Source organism: Oryzias latipes, chromosome 24 (genome assembly GCF_053564925.1).
Source record: "Oryzias latipes strain Hd-rR chromosome 24, Olatipes_Hd-rR_3.1".
NCBI lineage: Eukaryota > Metazoa > Chordata > Actinopteri > Beloniformes > Adrianichthyidae > Oryzias > Oryzias latipes.
In genome coordinates this window covers 4,784,405-4,802,500 of record NC_136260.1, presented here as the reverse complement: position 1 = coordinate 4,802,500, position 18,096 = coordinate 4,784,405, and the positions used below count along the sequence as shown (strand labels likewise).

Sequence of the window (18,096 nt, the reverse complement as noted above, 5' to 3'; positions counted from 1 at the left end):
GGCGGAACCGTTGGTGCAGAGAGAACCCCCCCCCCATCACACAAGGTCAGCGAATTTAGTAAACAATTTTTTCATCTGCTCCTCATTCACCACAATTTGAATAAAGATGCAGTTTTAATATGATTATGTGGACGTGTTGGAAACACAAAAAACAAGTTTCATTGGAGTTGGTCTTCAGAGAGAATAAGTAATATTTGTTAACCATTTTTAAGAATGTAAACAAAGTCTGGATTGAGTAATTCAGACTCACCGAAAAGTGAGAAGCTCAGATCACAGGCAGACGTATGAATGGAGATAGGCAGACTGCCAGAGAAACAACAATAACATCTAAAAATACAAACAAAGTTACTGTTTTGGTCTTCATATAAAAATTAAAAAAGTCATAAATTCTTTAAAGATGAGTTCTGAAGTCTATTTGAAACGGTTCCAGGAAGCCTGAAAAAAGTTTTGCAGAACTTTTATATTGTTAATATGAAGAAGGATGCCTTTTTAATTCTGCTTAGATTTGACTGCAGTCCTGCAGATCCTCTGAAACTGCAAACACAGCGTGCTCAGAATCCCGGCAACACTGGCAGCTTCAAAGCTACTGGAAAGAACTCTGAAGTGTCCCTTCACACTAAAAGCTGCTCATTCAAAAGGCTTGTTGGCCTGTCTGCAGGTGAAAAGCGTCAGCTGCTTTTTCAGACGGACATCTCTTCGCTCTTCTTGAGTCACGCGGTTTGGTTTGTGGGACTTTCCGCTCACATCCACGTGCGAGCCTCCAGCCGCTCTCTGCTCTGCTGACTGGGACATCTGCTTATCTCCTGCAGCAGCTTTTCAGAAGGTCAGCAGGTTGCTGATATTGATCCTGAGATAATAAATGCAGGGCAGTGTCATCTGAGACAGACTGATTCTCATGACCACAAATGCAGCCTTTTGCTGACATGAAATCTCAAATATTTACAAAAATGTTTACGTACTTTGTGACTTTTCCATGTGATGGTGGGATAATTGAAGTCTATGCAGATACATTGAGTTCTTTTCACTCCAGGTGGAAATCAATCTGTGTTCATTGATCTGGAAAGCGAGTGGAGCACTGCGAAAGCTCAGGAATGTCTGACCTGAGGAGGAACCTCCACATGACTCCACAGGGCAGTCAGGTGAGCGGGGTCACTGGGGTTGGACTGCTCTGCGGAGCTGGGGAACACGTCAGACCCCTGTGCTAACACCAGAACCTGCTCCGCATGACGGGACCTTCGACTTCTGCTACTAAACTGCCTCAAAAAGCACCGAAGACGACTGGATTTTAGGAAGCTGTGAAAGCTTAAACAAAGAAAAGAAGATGCAACAGAAACACCACAAACGAAACCACAGGACTGAAGATTTTTTCATTGACATCCTGGTAAACATTCATTCCATTTTAGCTGATGCACTGTGGCTATTGGAGACAAACCTATTTTCATTAGAGGGAGTTTCCAGTTTTGCTCAAATATTCTTGGAGCTTCCTGGTTTCCTCTCAAGTTACAGGCTCTCGTTTTCGTGTTGTGAAAATACTGGAAATGATCGAAAAGGAGTTTTAGCTTGACACAAAAGTTTGACCTTCCCTCAGCATGACTATTTTTAGTCATTCATTAGAGTTTAGCTAGTTTAAGATGCAACAATGCGGTAAAAAAAAACCAACAAAGTAGAAAAAGTCTTTAAGAATGACAATGACTGCTATTCGGCAATTTGCTATTCTCATACTTTAAGCTAAAATAAAACAGACCTCTGCAGTAACAGAAAATGGGGATCAGGTTCTTGGTCTGTTCTTTATGACATTCTAACAGAAAAGGTTCATTGAAAACATGAATGAAGAATTATTTTATTCAATCTTTATGTCCTGCAGATGTCCTGGACTGAAGGACCCCATTGTTTTCACAATTCTTTCTTCCTGCACCTCTGAGTAAAAATGTCCCCCTTGCCACATACTCAAAAACTAGGACCTGGTGAAATGAATCTGGGCATAGTGAATGACCCCCCCCTCCACATGACATACGAGCAGGAGAAACTGTCAAATGAAATGAATGGAGCCAAAACCTCTTATGGGGCTCAAAAAACGAACATCCACTAATAAAACAAAACACATGCATTGGGGATATGCAAAGGAAAGTATTAAAATATTGTAGGATGACCACTGGATATGGCTTGGCGGCCATTTTGTGTCAATTTTTCACAATTTCCCACAATACGGCAAAAGAAAACTTGTTTGAGCGATCTTCACGAAATTTCACACACATAGCACCAGCTTAAAAAGCCACTCCGATGAAATCTCAGTTTTTTTAACATGTTCTTGTAGCATTTTTCTCATGATGGAGGACCTATATGAAGAAACAATGATGCAGTTCCTACAGTCTGCTGGACACAAGCTCCCTGCTCCGCTCCGATAGATCCAAATAGATCCATGTACGTCTTCGTTTTCCTCGTCTGAGCTGGAATCTGGATCTAAACTGCACAGCTGGACAGCTTGTGGTTGTGGGAGGCTGTAAACTAGCAGGGGACAGTGTAAACATAGGGATCATGGGAAGTCAAGGAAGGCTTACTCTGCACCAACTGTTCTGCCCACAACTCAGAGGGAAATGTCTAATAAACCATTGCCGCTCTACAGAAACTACGTCCTAAAAATTTTAGGACAAGTTTTTAGCCTAAAAATGTAATTTTTTGGCTAAAAACGGCAAATTGATCATTAAAAGCCCACCTGAAACACTTTGAAAATAGATCTAAAGATGAATGGAATGGGACTTTAAGCCTACAACAAGCACAACCAAAGTTTCATTGACCTTTGACCTCACAAAGAGGCTGCCATCTTTGTACTAGCTACAAATTTAAACTCCTCTTAGGGATTTCAATGTGACGCTTCCTTACTCCTTAAGCATCATTGGGAAGCTACTTGGGGAAAAAAATGTTGGTTTTAAAGTTTTTATATTTTAAACTATGTTATTGTCGATCCCTGGATCAAGCTGAACAATATAACATTATATGAGGAATGTGGGCGTGGTTAACAAAAAGCCTTTATTGCCAAGGAAATCCAAAGTTTAATCTAGCCGATTCCTCAAAGATTTACATCGATCTGTTTTCAGGACTATGTATGTAAAAATCTTCAAAACAATTACATTTTTTACCAAATAACCAGAGACCAGTTGTAAACACAAGTTGCTTCATTGCTTCATTGTTTTGTCCCATAAAACCTCACACTTTCCATTTTTGTGGAATTAAAACTCTTACTGCTTCACTTCTGCTCATTTAGGGTTCCATTTACAGAAAAAAACCCAAAGACTTCCACATTTCCTGCAGAACGTCAGACCAGGTGAAAGCAAACCACTTCAAACTACAACAGTTTTCTCTAGTCTTTCTCAAGCTGTGTTGTGTTCAAGACCTGTGGAAAAAAAACATCATCTGCAAATTGCAGCCTCACTGTACGGCCAAGAAGAATCAAACAGTTCATCCTGGATGTACCATTGTGTCTCTGTTTGAGCGTCACAAATCAAAGCTGTGTGTAAAGCTGTTCTGAAAAAGAACAACATCGAGAATTGAAGCCCTGAAAGCACAAAAATAGCTAGAAAGAGCGTCTATGTCGCTTTAACGTCTTAGAAGTTAACCAACAAAAACTGTCCAGGAACAGCCTGATGATGCAGAAGATCCGTTCGGTTCCCTGATCGCATCCTTCAAAGTCACAGAGAGAAGTGGAGTGTGTGCTGTTACCTCACACAGTCGTCAGCTCAGACCCATTTTGTTAATCCACTCTGGCGTTTGGGTTTGCGAGCGTCTGTGGGAGGGGGGGTATGACTGAGCAGCCCTGTCCGTGTTTGTGTGAAGGCATGCCAGAGTATTTTTGGTCTCGCTTAAATGCAGCTTGCATGAATCACGACTTCCCACATAGTATGTGAGAGAGTTGGGGGGGGGGGGGGGGGGTGACTCATATTGCCGTCTTATATGGCAGCGGGCTGCACATGTGACAGAGACAGAGGTTATCTATAGACGGACAGAGCTGCTGCGTCTCGCTCGGACGGTGAGTTTCTGTGGCTCAAAGCGACCCATTTTGGTTTGAATCTGACACCGAGTCAGCACTGTACATGTGAGACCACACTTCTGCATGGCACAGTCAGACTCGGTCTGCACCTCTTCCTGCGCAAACTGCACCGTAAAAGTGGGAGGTGCTGGGAAAGCAGCTCGAGAAAAAAGTGTAGCTGGTGATGGTGCGCCTGACAGGCGGATGAACCAGAGAAAGACGTTCAGAGAGCTGACGTTCGCAGGAAAGAGGCGAGTGGAAAGAGTCGACACAGAGGCATCACCCACGCCAGAGCCTACAAAAGCCACATCTGTACGCATGCATGTGCACCCGTGTGGGTGTGCATGTCATTAGCATGCGTGTGGGCAGGAGCGTGCACGCCTGCTTTTCACACGTTTTTAGGAACGCATTGGAGAAGCTAGTTTACGAGACGCACAACGATCCAGAAGTGTGGCACAAACAAGCAGCAGGAGGATGGAGCCTGCCCCTCCTGGAGTGGCTGTGTGGAAGCCTCATTCGAGGAATTACTGGAGAACATCCCCAGAGCAAAACGTTCACAATGTCTGAACTTTCTCTGTTTGTGACGTTGCTGCTTAATCGCTTCAGAGACCGCAAACACCCATTATCATTTTAGTGTATTAGAGCTGGAAGAGGTCTTCTAAAAACTTCAATACTCTGACCACCTAAATTAAAATGAGAATTTTTCTGTCGGAGGTTAAATACATTCAGGCACTTCAGCGCTAAACTGTTTGTTCATCTCTGTTCAGTTCTAGAGCAACTGTTTCACACGGGGTGTGCAGGTGATACCTACGTGAACGTGGGACCGTAGGATGTCCACACGAACTACAATGTTTGTCTAATTTCTAACAGTCAGGATGCACGCAAGGAACTCACACTTCTCACGTGAACAGTGCGCAGGATTAGGGGGGTGTTGAAATAGAAATCTGTCCAAGACCTCTGGGTCTCCCCTACTTCCCCCTAACACCTGCAGCATGCCCAGAGTCAAAATGTGCACAAAGGTTTTTGCTCTTGGAGCTTACTGAGCGGCCCACGACCCTGATATTTCCTGCGTCCCACTGACATGCACCGTCCAGGTTTGACCACACTTTAAGTCCTGTTAAATATTCAAACTGAGCTGACTGGCAGTCAGGAGGTTTGAAAGCTGTAAAGGGAGAATACACGTTGAAGGAAACAACAGACTTTAACATCTGCTTTCCTCCAGTCAATTATGACTTCACAAGGGGGTAACATTTAGTTTTGGGCGTCCATTTATTTTGGGTAAGATGAGTAATTGTTCTGGACTGAAAAAGGGCCTGAAGACAACTTTGTAGCTCTGCACAACCGTAGATGAAAGAATTTACAGCAACAGCAGAAAAATGGAAGTTTTCTTTTCATTTAGGTAAAGTTGATGAGTCTGAGCGTCACGCTGACCTCAGGTCAACATCACAGGCGTTTCAGCAAGAGATCTGCAGCCATGCCAGCACCAAGCAGCTGGAGCACATTACTGTTGCTCCAACACAACCCGGCCCAGGAATGGCTGCACCGACATCAATCGCTCCATGACTGAGCTAATTTTAGGAAATGATGTGATCGTGAAACAAACAAACACAGCAAAGAAAGCACAACTGTTGCAACATCATCTCTAAAAATAAGAAGAGCTATATTGCCTGAATTAAATCCGCACAGATCGCTTTATACTGCATTCTGAAGCATGGCGCCTCCTCCATGTCAGAAAATGACAACAAGCAAACCACGAAAAACACCTGCAGGTTCTGTGAGGAGAAACCTTAACGGACTAAGAACCTGCTCGGAATTTTGGTCGACACACAAACCTGTCAGCTTTCAAACAAGCAGATATTAGTATGAAAATATACCAGAATCCCACTTCCACAGCAAACCCCAGCCTTTCTGTCATGTTAGCAAAGATGGAAAGGGTAAAACTGCTGAAATTAAGCTGAAAACGAGGATTTAAATGGGCAAAAATAAGGTGTATAGCAAAATTAAGCCTTTTAATAAACAGATTTTAACTAAAATATCTTAGTAAACAGCTTTAAAAGAAATTACCAGCAAAGTGTAACCTGTTGTCTGATGTACGTGGATGCTCAAAACATCACGGTATAAATGTTTAACAAAGGTAAAAGCTCAACATGCTGCTTAACATATTTTACCTTTATCATCTGGAAAATGAAGAAATGTTTTGTAAAATGTATTTACTGCCATAAAAATCTGATGACACACTTTTAGAGAAGCCAGATAGTGTCATGCAACACTAATGTACAAAGAAATAGCATTCGCTCGTTTGCTGCATTAAATGAAAGAAGACTAACAACAACTAGAGCGTTAAACACAAAAATACCACAAAAAGCAGAGGAAACTGCTAAAATGCCTAAAACACTAGCCTGAATGCAAAACAATAAATCGACAATAAAAAATTGAAACTGTATAAAAAGTTAACCAAAGAAACGACACTCATCACAAGCTGTGGGAAACATTCAAATGAAGCAAAAAAGCTGATGGCTGATTCTAAAAACGCTAAAGAAACTGGATGTTTGTGATTTGTGTTATGTTAGGTCGTTTATAACGTTTCGTAAAACTCTCAAAAAGTAAAAACAGCTCAGTAAAACTCAAATATAAAAATCAAATGCAAGATAGGAACACGGTGGAAATAAGACAATAAATACATCTCATTCACCTCTGACTTTTTTTACTGTTTTTCTGCCCAAAATATTTACAAGTGACGGTTTTAAATGGATTAGCGGCTTTAAAAAAAATCATTGGTGATTTTTTTGGGTGATTGGTGTTCGATGATTTCAGTTCAGAAGCTTTTGTTAAAGCACAGAAAAATAAGTCCCGAGACGCATCCGATGAAAATAAACATTCATGTGACATTCAAGAGGAAGGTGCAAGTTCTGAACAGAAGGTCTTCTGTTGCCTTTTTCCGAGACCAATGAATGAAACCGCCCATCTCCATGGCAACCAAGACACTCCATCTGCTGTTGCAAAGGTGTGATGTGGACGGAGGCTCGTTAAGAGAAACCGGTTCATGCAATAAAATGATGTCAGATGTTTGAATCACCGCGAAAGCAGAGATTAGCCTGCATGCCTCGCTTCCCCCCCCCTTAAGTTTAAGGCAGCAGCGAGCCGACGACCATGACGGCTGCAGCTTCTTCCTGTGAAAGCAGGTTCCTCTCACTCCCTGGTTGACATGCCTCTGTGGTTTCACAAACTGCCCCGTTCATTTCACTGCATTTAGGGCAGCCTAGATCTCATGCAGAGGTTTGCACATTTGGAACGACGGCGTCATTAGTCAGCTGATTCACTGATATTAACACCGAAAATCGTGAGCTGCTTCAGCACAGCCGGCCACAAATCCGGAGAAACCTCATTTCAGGCCACATTTCAAAACAGCTGAGATGACGTGAACTCCACAACCACGGGCCAATCGTTTTCACGTCAGCAGCTCCAGCGGCGGCGGCTCAGGCGCGGTGGGTCAGCAGGAGATGTGCACTAACGGGTTACGGCTCTCCTCTGCGGGGTTAAAGGGAGGCAGCGAAAGGTTACGGTTTCAAGTGTGGGCTCGTGCAGCTCGGTGCGGTTTGGTGGCTTTTGGCGGCATTCATGATGACTCAACCTGAGAACAGAAAGCTCTGCCTATCAATTAGCCCACGAGCATCACAAGTCAGTGGAAATATCTGCAGGTAGGAGGACCAGACAGGGTTTCAGAGCAAAAAACGCACCGGAAAAACAGTATAAGCCCACTGTAGGCAGGATGAAAGGATTTATGCACAGCCCCAGCAGAGCCACTCTTGGAATGAGGAGAAATAACCATTATACAAAAAAAAGGGTTGCCCTTTAAATTTAAAACATCTCTGAGATTCTAAACCTGGGGTGTCAAACTCGCACAGGGGGCCAAAATCCAAAACACACCTTAGGTTGCAGAACTACATTTTTAAACTTTAGAACTCTTTAAACATAAATATGAATACAAAGACAGACAGGAATATTTTTTCAGAATAAATAAACTCAAACCTTAAATAACTCTCAACATTTTGCTCTCTCCAAAAATATATGATGTCAAAATCATACAAGAATAAATAAACGCTAAAAGGAAAAACACTTTTTGCTTTACTTCTATGTTGTTTTATATAAGAAAAACAAATCAAATTCTTTTTATCAGAGCTGGACTCCTGGCATCAGGTCCATTTCTGTTTAGTCTGTAATAAAACATTAAAAACTAAACCAAATAACTCAATCACTTGAGGTTACTCCAAAAAAATAATATATATATATATATATTTCTTTATTTTTTCTAAACACAAACAGTACAAATCCTCCCCAAAACGTCTATACATTTATAAACCAATGATCTATTGTTTATTTATGAATGAAAAACGCAGCTGTTTTTCTGCCTGCAATACCGTCTGCAGCTTTAGGTCAGATACACGACAGACGATGGACAAGGTTGACCAATCAGAGAACCAGGAGGATTTGAAATAGAGAGAGGACCAATCAGAAAGCTAGCTGAGGACGCGACTGCGGGAAAGGTTAATCAGCTGATCTAAAGTAGAGACCAATATGTGCCAACTCCAATTTTTAAAATACTAAGGAAACATCAAGAAAGACAAAAGACAGCAGAACATAAATGTTTAGTTTATTTTGATGTTCCAACGTTAAGGTTCTGTCTGAAGGAGGTTTACCTCCAACCAAGCATGTGAGGTTTATTGGATAGAAAACGGATCGTTGGCTTCTACAGTATGATGTTGTTCACTGTGGGGAAGATATTTACTTTTCCTTTACACTTTAAAATCCAAAAAATAGCTATAATCCTAAAGAAAACCGTCAGTGTTCCTGTGCAGAAGTTTATCAGAACACCATCTTCTCCACCTACAACTAATAATATGGAAATATCTATAAAAAAAACATAAAAACAAAAGCTGCAGGAAAGGCAACTTGAGATGAATGTTACTCATTTGCAAATGGAGTTTATTTTTAGAGAAAGGAGGTCAAAACTGAAGTTTCAGGCAATTTCTGGTGAGGTCAGGATCAAAGAGATGTTCAGATGCTTCTTTGAAGCTGACCTCGTTTGATTTTTTCATGTCTCTGGTCAAATATTTGGTTTCAGAAGAACATCAAAGTTAGCTCTTTGAGTCCGCTCAAGAACAGCTCCAACTTAAAGTTCAGAAAGTCAAGAACGCAGTTTACAGCAAGGATTTTCACATGTTTGTCGCTGGTAGACAAGGAAGTCTGGTTTCTGAACCCTGTTGATTACCTGGATCAGGTGAGTTCAGGCAATCCGGTTCTGGAGTCACCAGATCCTGGTGATCAGCAGCAAGTAGGGACAAGACAGATGAATCCCAGCTTTCAAATGCACTGTAGGGTTTAGTGGTTTTCCAGCTTCACATTTTTCCTGTTCCCTGTTCCATTTGATCCCAATAGCAATGGGGGGCGTGTGCTCCTGTTCAGGTGGGAAAAGCTTCTCCTTGTTGATTTTAGTTTATTGTCCTGGATCAGTTCAATTAAAGGACTTTATGTGTGTCATCCTGTTGTCATGTTGTTGCAAGAGTGATAACACTTATGTTAGATTAATTCCATGGCAAGTTCGTTCCCCAAACTTTAGATTTATTAAAGTGGTCCAGAACATGAGACATTTAAGTCAAAAAAGCTTAAAAAGGTTCAGTTTTGCTACAGTTTTTCATAACTTACACTTGACTGCATGTATTTAGGAGCCCCAGCGATAATGAATAACTATGTGGTTGCCATGGTGCAAGAGGCAAAGTCACTAAATTTAACGTTAAAATAGTTTTAAAGCAGAACAGGCGTGGGATTTGAATGTGAGGAAAACAAAAGTCGTATTTGTCTGACAAGAACAAAGATATCAAGAAGGTTTTTCAAAAACAAAGTAGTTTGAGAAAACATGTTAGTGACTAGAGTTTTTTTCTCTAAAATGAGACAATTTTTCTTACCCTATTGGCTATTTTCCCCCCCCTTATTTTAACAAAATCTGCCAAGGGGAGAGAATATTTGACTTATTTCTAAGGGGGCTGTGTATTAAAAAAAACCTTCCTGACAAAGGAAGCAGAACATTTGATGTATTCGTTTATCAGGAGGTTTTACTCTTGGTAAAATTAACAAAGTTACTTATCTGACATGTAGCTGAGCTCACACTATAATTAGGACCCGTTTTATTTACTGCTTCCTCAGAAACTCCAAAAATACATTCAAGAAATAGGAATTTCCCTTTTTTTTCACTTCATCAAAGATATATTTATTGTGAATGCTAAAGGTATACGTCTTGTTTTTCCATATTGCTTCAAGAGAAAATCCTCCTTTTAGGACATTTTTATTCTAGTCAATCTGCTGTTGGGATTGACTTTTTGCAGACGTTTAAGGTTATTTAAGGTTTGTGCTTCACTTTATATTTATAAACAAATCTCAAAGTGCAACAAAAATCTTCATTAGAATGTTTCTTTTAGGTGATCAAAAAGATGTTTCCAGATGTTTTCAGCCTTGAGACTAAATCATTTCTGATTGCACTGTTTGATAATCTCTCTGTTCCACATTTGCATTTTGACATTATTATGAATGTTTTAAACTGTTTTACAGCTTCTTTAGTATTTCAGAGTCCTTTATTTTATTTCTTGGTTTCATTCATTGCTTTCCTTCAACTGACTTCCACCTTTTTTTACCTACTTTAGCTTTTCTGACCTCTTCAGGTTAAAAATACTCAAATAGTAAGTGGTACTCGGAAAATGCACGTCAGGATTTACTTCTTTAAAATGAAATTCCTATTAGTTCTGCATTAACCAGAATCTGGAGGTCTGTTCCACGCACTGATTCATAAAAGCAGAACAGAGTGAATTTGGTGTCTCAGGAAATGAAGTGATTTGATTATTTTTAAAGGTTTTCAGCTGACCCAGCCTCTTTGTCTGGAAGGCCTTCATTTGCTGCCTCTGTGGCTGAGCCTGAAGTCAAGCGTGGGGCAAACGTTGCAGTGATGGAGGGGGCCCATGTGGGTCGTCTGAGGGGAAACTGCAGACCCGAGCTGCTCCTATTTGAAGATGAGAGGCGGCACTGGCTGGAATGACATGTTGGGCCGCGGTCTGTGTGGGGACGCTGGGCTTTCTAGTGGCCCACAATTCTTGGAAGGCGCGATAGATGCTTAGTCGTCTGTGGCCTCACAGCTGCCTCACAGCGGACCCGGTCAGTGAAGGGGCCACGCCGAGGCTCCAAACGGAGCTAAATGACCCCTTCTTTAATCTTCCGCCCCTTCCTGACCGAGGTCATGCCGCAAATTACTCCTTGAAACAGCGGGCTCAGAGAGGCTGGCATTTGTTTGTTTATGGTTCCGAGTGCGCTCTAAGTCCCCGTCGTAGCCGGGTATTTTTAGCAGCTTAATCCTTCAATGGATTTATAATGACCCAGACTGACCAAACGACAAAAATAAACCCCAAAAGCTTCACGTACGCTGACTTTCTGTCATTATTCCTACTGTTTCTCGTTTTTTTCACGGGAAAAAAGAATTCTCAGAGGGAGTTCGAGCGATGAAAAGCATGTTTTATGGAACAGAAGCCTTTCTGAGACGTGAAGGTCACGTATGAGGAGCCAGAATCGGGGGATTGAGAGACCATTCTGTCCATAGGAACGGCCCTGGATGTGACACAGGCGGCGCTTTATGCCTGCTAAGCATTCACTGCTCATCTGCAGAGGCGAGTGGGGGCAAACATGGCCCCACGTACAGAATGCATGAAACCTCCTCCCCTCATGCTTTTATCCGGAGCAAACTGCACACATACACATTTAGAAGCAGGGTTAGGGGCTTCCACCTCTTAGTGTACGAGCTCTGACCCTACTCTCAGAAATGATGCTTCCCATCCTGCTGCAGGCAGGACCACAAGCAGATAAATGATGCACGCTGATTACTTTAGCATGTTTGCACATCTTTTACCTGCAGGCTTAGAAAAGAATTAACTACAGAAAGAGAGGACGAACACCAGTAGAGAGTTTATAAACCGTGAAAAGAAACAAAGAATTATGATTCCATAGATTTTGAATGTTTAAGCCACAGAAGCTAGCAAAAACACGAAAAACTACATAATGGCAAGTAGCAACAGTACTACTGACTTTGTTATTAAGAAACCAAAGCCCCCACCCTCCAATTACGGATTCAAAACCAACCAGGAAGTACCAAATGCTGCAGTTCCTGGACTGGCCACTGGGGGAAGGTTACAAAAGGGAGGAATATCCCTTTGAAGGGCTTGTACCATGCAAAATCATTTTTTGGCTTTTATATGTATTATAATGTTCTTTTTTTCATGTAAAGAGAGATCGAGTCCTCTCACTTCTAGGTAAGAAAATTTGCTGTGAAAATAACTCATATTTTAAAAAAAGTGTTTTTTTTGGTGCCAAAGGTAATATATTAACATATATTCGGTTCGGTTCAGAGTTTCATAGGGCTCGGTTCGGTAAATTTATGTTCGGTACTGCTGTTTAACAAATATGCCTGATGTGAACTGCTATTTTATGAACTATTATTTTATTGTTATTTATTGAGTGTGTTTTGCTGCCGGACACCTGAATTTCTCCCTTTGGAGATTAATACAGTTTTTATCTACATATCTATCTATTTTTGGTATTTTTTTCAGAAAAAAAAACTAAGGCAGAAAAAAATGACTTACAAAATGCATTTATTGGTTTTACATAACAATAAATCAAATTGACCTACGTTTGTATGTGATATGCTTTATTAAATAAGAAAAACTATTTGCTGCCGAGAACCAAAAACTTTGGATTATTAACACTGGCCTGAAAAAAACCATTTTAACTGCACATTTTTTTTCTTGTAGACCCGATTGTTCCAGTCGGAGATGCCGTTTTAAGTTGGTTAACAGATTAGATGTGTTACTGTGGCATACACTATCTTTGTGTAACAATGTCAACACACAGCATTCCACTTATCCAATTGTCTTTTCCCTTCATGAATGCTGACAACAAAGTCAAAGTGTTCCCCCCACACAGGAGAGCGTAAGGAGATGGGGGGGGGGGGGGGGGTCCTCATCTCTGGCCTCACGTCTGCATTAGCCACATGTTCACATGCTAACTGTCCGTCACCTAATAGCGTTTCAGAGGAAACTCATGGCTAACATTACTTCCGCCTTGACGCAAAGTTAATACAGTGGCGACCTGGGGGTTAGCCCCGCCTACAGCCACTAAGACTCATGGGAAGTGTGAAATCTTGTGTGTTGAATCCTTCACCATGACTGAGAGAGCTATGAAGAGAAGTGAGGTACATGTTGTCACGCTTTTCTTAATAAATGGGTTTTAATGCCAGAAAGGAGATGCAGCATCTATTTCTCTGTCTACTCTCTCTGAGACAGTTTGAGGGTGTGTGGATTATGGGGGGGGGGGCAAGGACAGTATACGCAGCTAGTTGATTGGCAGCTTCGCTCTCGTTTCCCCACAACGAGTGACAAAGCAGCTGGGTCCTTACAATGCATGTGCGGGGAAAAAAGAAAAAACGTACCGAAACGGTACAGAAGTGAACCGAACCGAGACTGCCGTACCAAAACGGTTCAGTTCAACTATGTGTTTTGTTACACCCCTATCATATATATATATACATATATATATATATCTATATGGACAAAGTTTACTATAAAAAAGGCTGAAAAGGAATGACTGGAGATCAGACCAACATTTAAGATCAAGGAGATAGAAGAGTTAAGCGACATTATATATGGCTATTGGTGAAAATGCTTTACCAGTCCTTCTGAAACAGCTGATCTTTGGCATTCCTACACACGTACTGCATGTCTCAGAGTTTAAGGCGATGGTCAATAAAGGGGGGAAATGTCCTGAAGGCTGTTTTTGTGAGGATGAAAAATACCTCGTCACAAAATGGTTCTGAATGATAGAAAAGCGTCTACTCAGAGTACCTTAGGCGATGGCAGCAGAAAGCCATACTAAAAAAGAACAAACTGAGGCTCTGGCTCATCAAAACTAGATAAGAAAAGCACTGAGCTAACATGGTCTTGTCTGATGTCTCTCTGTTTTCACTGCTATATTTAAGTGAAAGAGCCATAACACAAAAATATATGTTCTTTCTGTCTTCTTTCATGAACATTTGAGGCTGGTGTTGCGGTGTGGGGGATATGTTCTTAAGACGCCTCACTATCTGCCTGAGAGTTGTCTTTATGAAAACTGTTCATACATCAATGAAGTCAATGGAGTTCCGTGTCACAAAGACACGTTCATTTCATTGGTGTTTCTTTTTTTAAATACTGTTCTCCAATGACCTTCATTGCCATCGCAGGCATATATTTTTTCACAAATTCTCATTTTATTTCTCAAGTCATTTTTGCCAATATGCTGACACTATAAATATACAAGTATATGGCCACAACATCCAACATCTATGTGTTCATGCCTATTGATTTATTCCTAATTTCAATTTTTTTTAAATGATTTATTGGCTTTAGGTTATAACACTATTCCAATTTTTATATTAAAAACACACTAATATAAATGACGTTTTTGGAGTTTTAACATGTTCTTGTTGCAGTTTTCTGATGACGGCGGACAAAGAAAATTAAGATTAAACTTGTATTTTTGAGTATTTCTTCAGTAAATCAGGAGCAGACAATAAACGCTGAAAGCTAGCAGGACAGAGTGGGAACAGAGAGCTCTCAGCAGGGAGGAGAAGAGAGGGGGTTGCTCCGTGCCAACAGTTCCACCCACCCACTCATAAACTGATAAACTCCTGCCACTCTGCAGAAACTATGTCCTAGAAAACAATTATTGATGTGGGCTAAAAACTGCTTAATCATGATTAAAAGACCCCTGGGAACACTTTGATAATAGATCAAAATAGGATCTGAGACGGTCTAGAAGAGTGAGCAGTTGTGTTTATCAGATTTATTACTGCCAGAGCAACAAGGAGACAGTTTCGATGACTAAAGTCAGAGGAGGTGCAAAGCAGTCCACTCCCAAACCTAAGAAATGGTCTCGAAAATCACATTTAATGACAACGTTTATTTGAAATCTAAATGAAGAGAACGGTACATTTCAAGAGAAAACATTGAGCTTTTGTCAGAAACACTGATGATTGACTTCTCAGATAATTTTTGGTCAGTTGATTTTCTCCTAAAATCTTACTCTGTTTGTCTATTGTTTGTCATTCAGGATCTGATGAGGAACTATGGGTAACACAACCATGACTCTCACACATCCTGTTTAACTGCTCGTTTCAAACAGCTGAGCTTGTCACAACAAACGGCGAGGGGCGGGACACAGGGGAGGGGCGAGGGCGGGAGCTGCTTGGTGGTGGTGGGGGGGGGTATGTGGAAGTCCACAGGGGAGCCTGGTAAACAGCTCACAAAGGTTGCCGCAGGACGCTAATCCCCTCCCCGTAACCCTGCACTGACGGCGCTGGAGGCGGTGGGGGCTGAGGGGGCCTGTGGGGGCGTTTGTGCTGTTATTTCACTTCCCCATTCCCACAGACGGAGCTGTGTGGTGCCTCCCACGGTGGCGAGAGCCCCGCGACATGCCGCAGAATGAGTCAGAGAGAACAAACATTAAAGGAACCCGTTAGACTGGAATGGATTTGCTCGCTCAATCAGTCGCCTCTGAAGCTGCACTGCAGACATAAAGAGAGAAATCTGCATGAAAAAGAATGCAGGTGGTGATATTTCTGATTTACTCCAGTTTTAGAGTTTTTTTACATTCTGCTTCCTTACGTCCTTCCATTATCGAGATGAAATGAATATGTTAAATATGAGACATTTGTGATTATTATGGAAAGTATGAGCGAAAACAGATTTTGAAGAACTAAAGCCAAAACAAGGCAGATAAGTAAAACTGACGAACAGATAAGCTGGAGGAACATCTGCTGACTAACCAGGTTTATCATCAACATCCTATCCAGACGTACCGTTTGGATCCAGATTCCAGGTCAGACGAGGATAACAAAGCCGTTCATGGATTTATTTGTTTGCAAGTGATGCATCAGAATGGAGCAGAGCAGGGAGCTTATTGTAGTTTTTACATAACAACTACAAGCTTTTATCAAACTGCATTTTTCCCCTGCTCCGTATTCATTAGGATTTCAATAAAGAAATACAAAAAAAGTAGTATTAATCTTGATTTTCTTTATATATGACCAACATAATGAGAAAATGCAATAACATGTTAAAAAACATAAAACACTATTTTCATTGGAAGATCTTTAATGCAGCTTGGTTCTTTTTTTGATCACTTTTAATAGCAAAGGGGAAAAAATGGAACATTTAGCTGCAATGTGCTGACAGCCTGTCAGATATCGCCAAATTGGTACCAAAGTCATGGTTTAGAGTTGTCATGGATCCCCACAAACTTCAGTTGTTTTTCAGCTTCTGACTCATCACAAGAAGAAGGAAGGAAGCCAGGAATGAGTCAGAAAATGTTCCACAACACTTCACTCCAGCTCAGCATGAATGATTCTCAGCGGCTTGTCGCCTCTTCAGGCAAATGACTTGACCCAACCTGCGGCTGTAAACAATGAGACGAACCCATTGATCCAAAAAAAAAAAAAAAACTCACATCAAAAGTGGGCAGATTGTCTCAGTAGCATAAAACTGCTGAAAAAAGAATTTCTACTCAACATGAATTAATTGGCTTTGTAGATGAAAGAAGCATGTACTAAGTGCTAATGTTGAACTGAGAGGCTTAACAGAGCACCATCACTTCAAAGCTCCATCCATTAATGCTGGTTTAACCCCCCCCCCCCCCAAAAAAAAAGGAAAAAAGAAAAGAGAGGAATAGAGAAGGTACTGTGGGGGTCATCAAAAATACATTTTAGAGGTAGAAAAACAATCCTAAAATATATGATTTAAGAAAAAAGAAAATCTAACAATTTAACATTACACAAATAGTCCTCCAAAAAGTCAGAGAAAAGATGCACTTCTTTATCTTTTTGCCCAAATATGGCAAATATATAGGCGGGTACATCTTCCTGGAAGGGGCTGTTCCTCACTTTGTGACGTCACAATGTGAGGACCCGCTTGTTTTTGTGAGTTGGGAGGGGCCAGTGCTCAGAGAGCAGGATTTTTAGAGGAATACTAAGAAATGTGTGAACGAATCAAAAGGCCGCTTTGGGGTTTCTTTACATGAGGAATGAACATTACAATAGACTTAAAAGCCCATGGTACAGGGTGATTTCAGACTGGGAAAACCCAGTCCGCATAATTTGGTCCAGATCGAGCTCAGAGCTCATTGGTTGCTTCATACTCTGTTTAAGTCGGCTACGGTGGTTGTTTTGGTTCAGTTGTTCCAGTTTGTGGACAGATTTTATTCAGACTGAAGCATCTGACCAAAACTCAGTCTGATTGGAAACAAACTGAGACCACCTCCAAAGTTGGGTCGGCGAGCGGTTTCTGGTCCCGGACCAGGGTCCACTTGGGTTTATTCAGACTGAAAGTTTGTTCCAGATTATGGGGGGAAAGAAACTCCGGTTCACTTAAGCGGACCACTTGTGTCCAGTCTGAGTACACCTTTAGTGCTGCTGCTCTAAATGTGCTTCTAATAGCCACACACGCATGCACACACGCACGCACACCAACACACACACCCCCCTGGAACTTCTGACCAAAACAGAAAATCACAGTCAATGGTGAAGCCATATATTTACCGGACCTAAATACTCATTGTTGAAATGTACAGATGCATTTCTTTTTTAAGAATTATATTATCTTTATAATTAGTTCATGTTAAGTCCTCCTCATACAACTGCTTCCTAGCTTTTATATTAGCTATTACAGAAGTAATAGATACTGTGTTTGAGGTTTTTGTTCAATCCAACATGATTAGAATTTTTGCACAATTATTAAAAAATATCTTGTGATTCTTAGGTGTTATGAACACACTCAGGCCTACACAAAGACTCGAAAAAAGACGGCGTAAACTTTGATTAATGGTCACCTTAACCCATAAGAACCCAAACCCATTTTTTCTCAGAAATATGATGTGTATTTTATCACAAACCAAGAGGACCACCGGATCCATTCCTGATATTTTGTCTGTTACACGATGCCACCATGGCT

General features: G+C 41.1%; 1 protein-coding gene across 3 annotated transcripts in view; it reads right to left on the bottom strand.

Annotated features, from left to right (window-relative positions):
• Positions 1–18,096, bottom strand: part of bach2b (BACH transcriptional regulator 2b) — an 84,670-nt gene that overhangs the window by 37,359 nt on the left and 29,215 nt on the right. The window contains exon 1 of one of the 3 annotated variants that reach the window (XM_078942747.1): positions 3,718–3,900. The exons of the other annotated variants lie outside the window; for them this stretch is intronic. The gene's annotated coding sequence lies outside the window, so the exon portion shown is untranslated. Of the gene's footprint in view, positions 1–3,717; positions 3,901–18,096 lie in introns of those variants that run through there. 3 annotated transcript variants of the gene reach the window in all.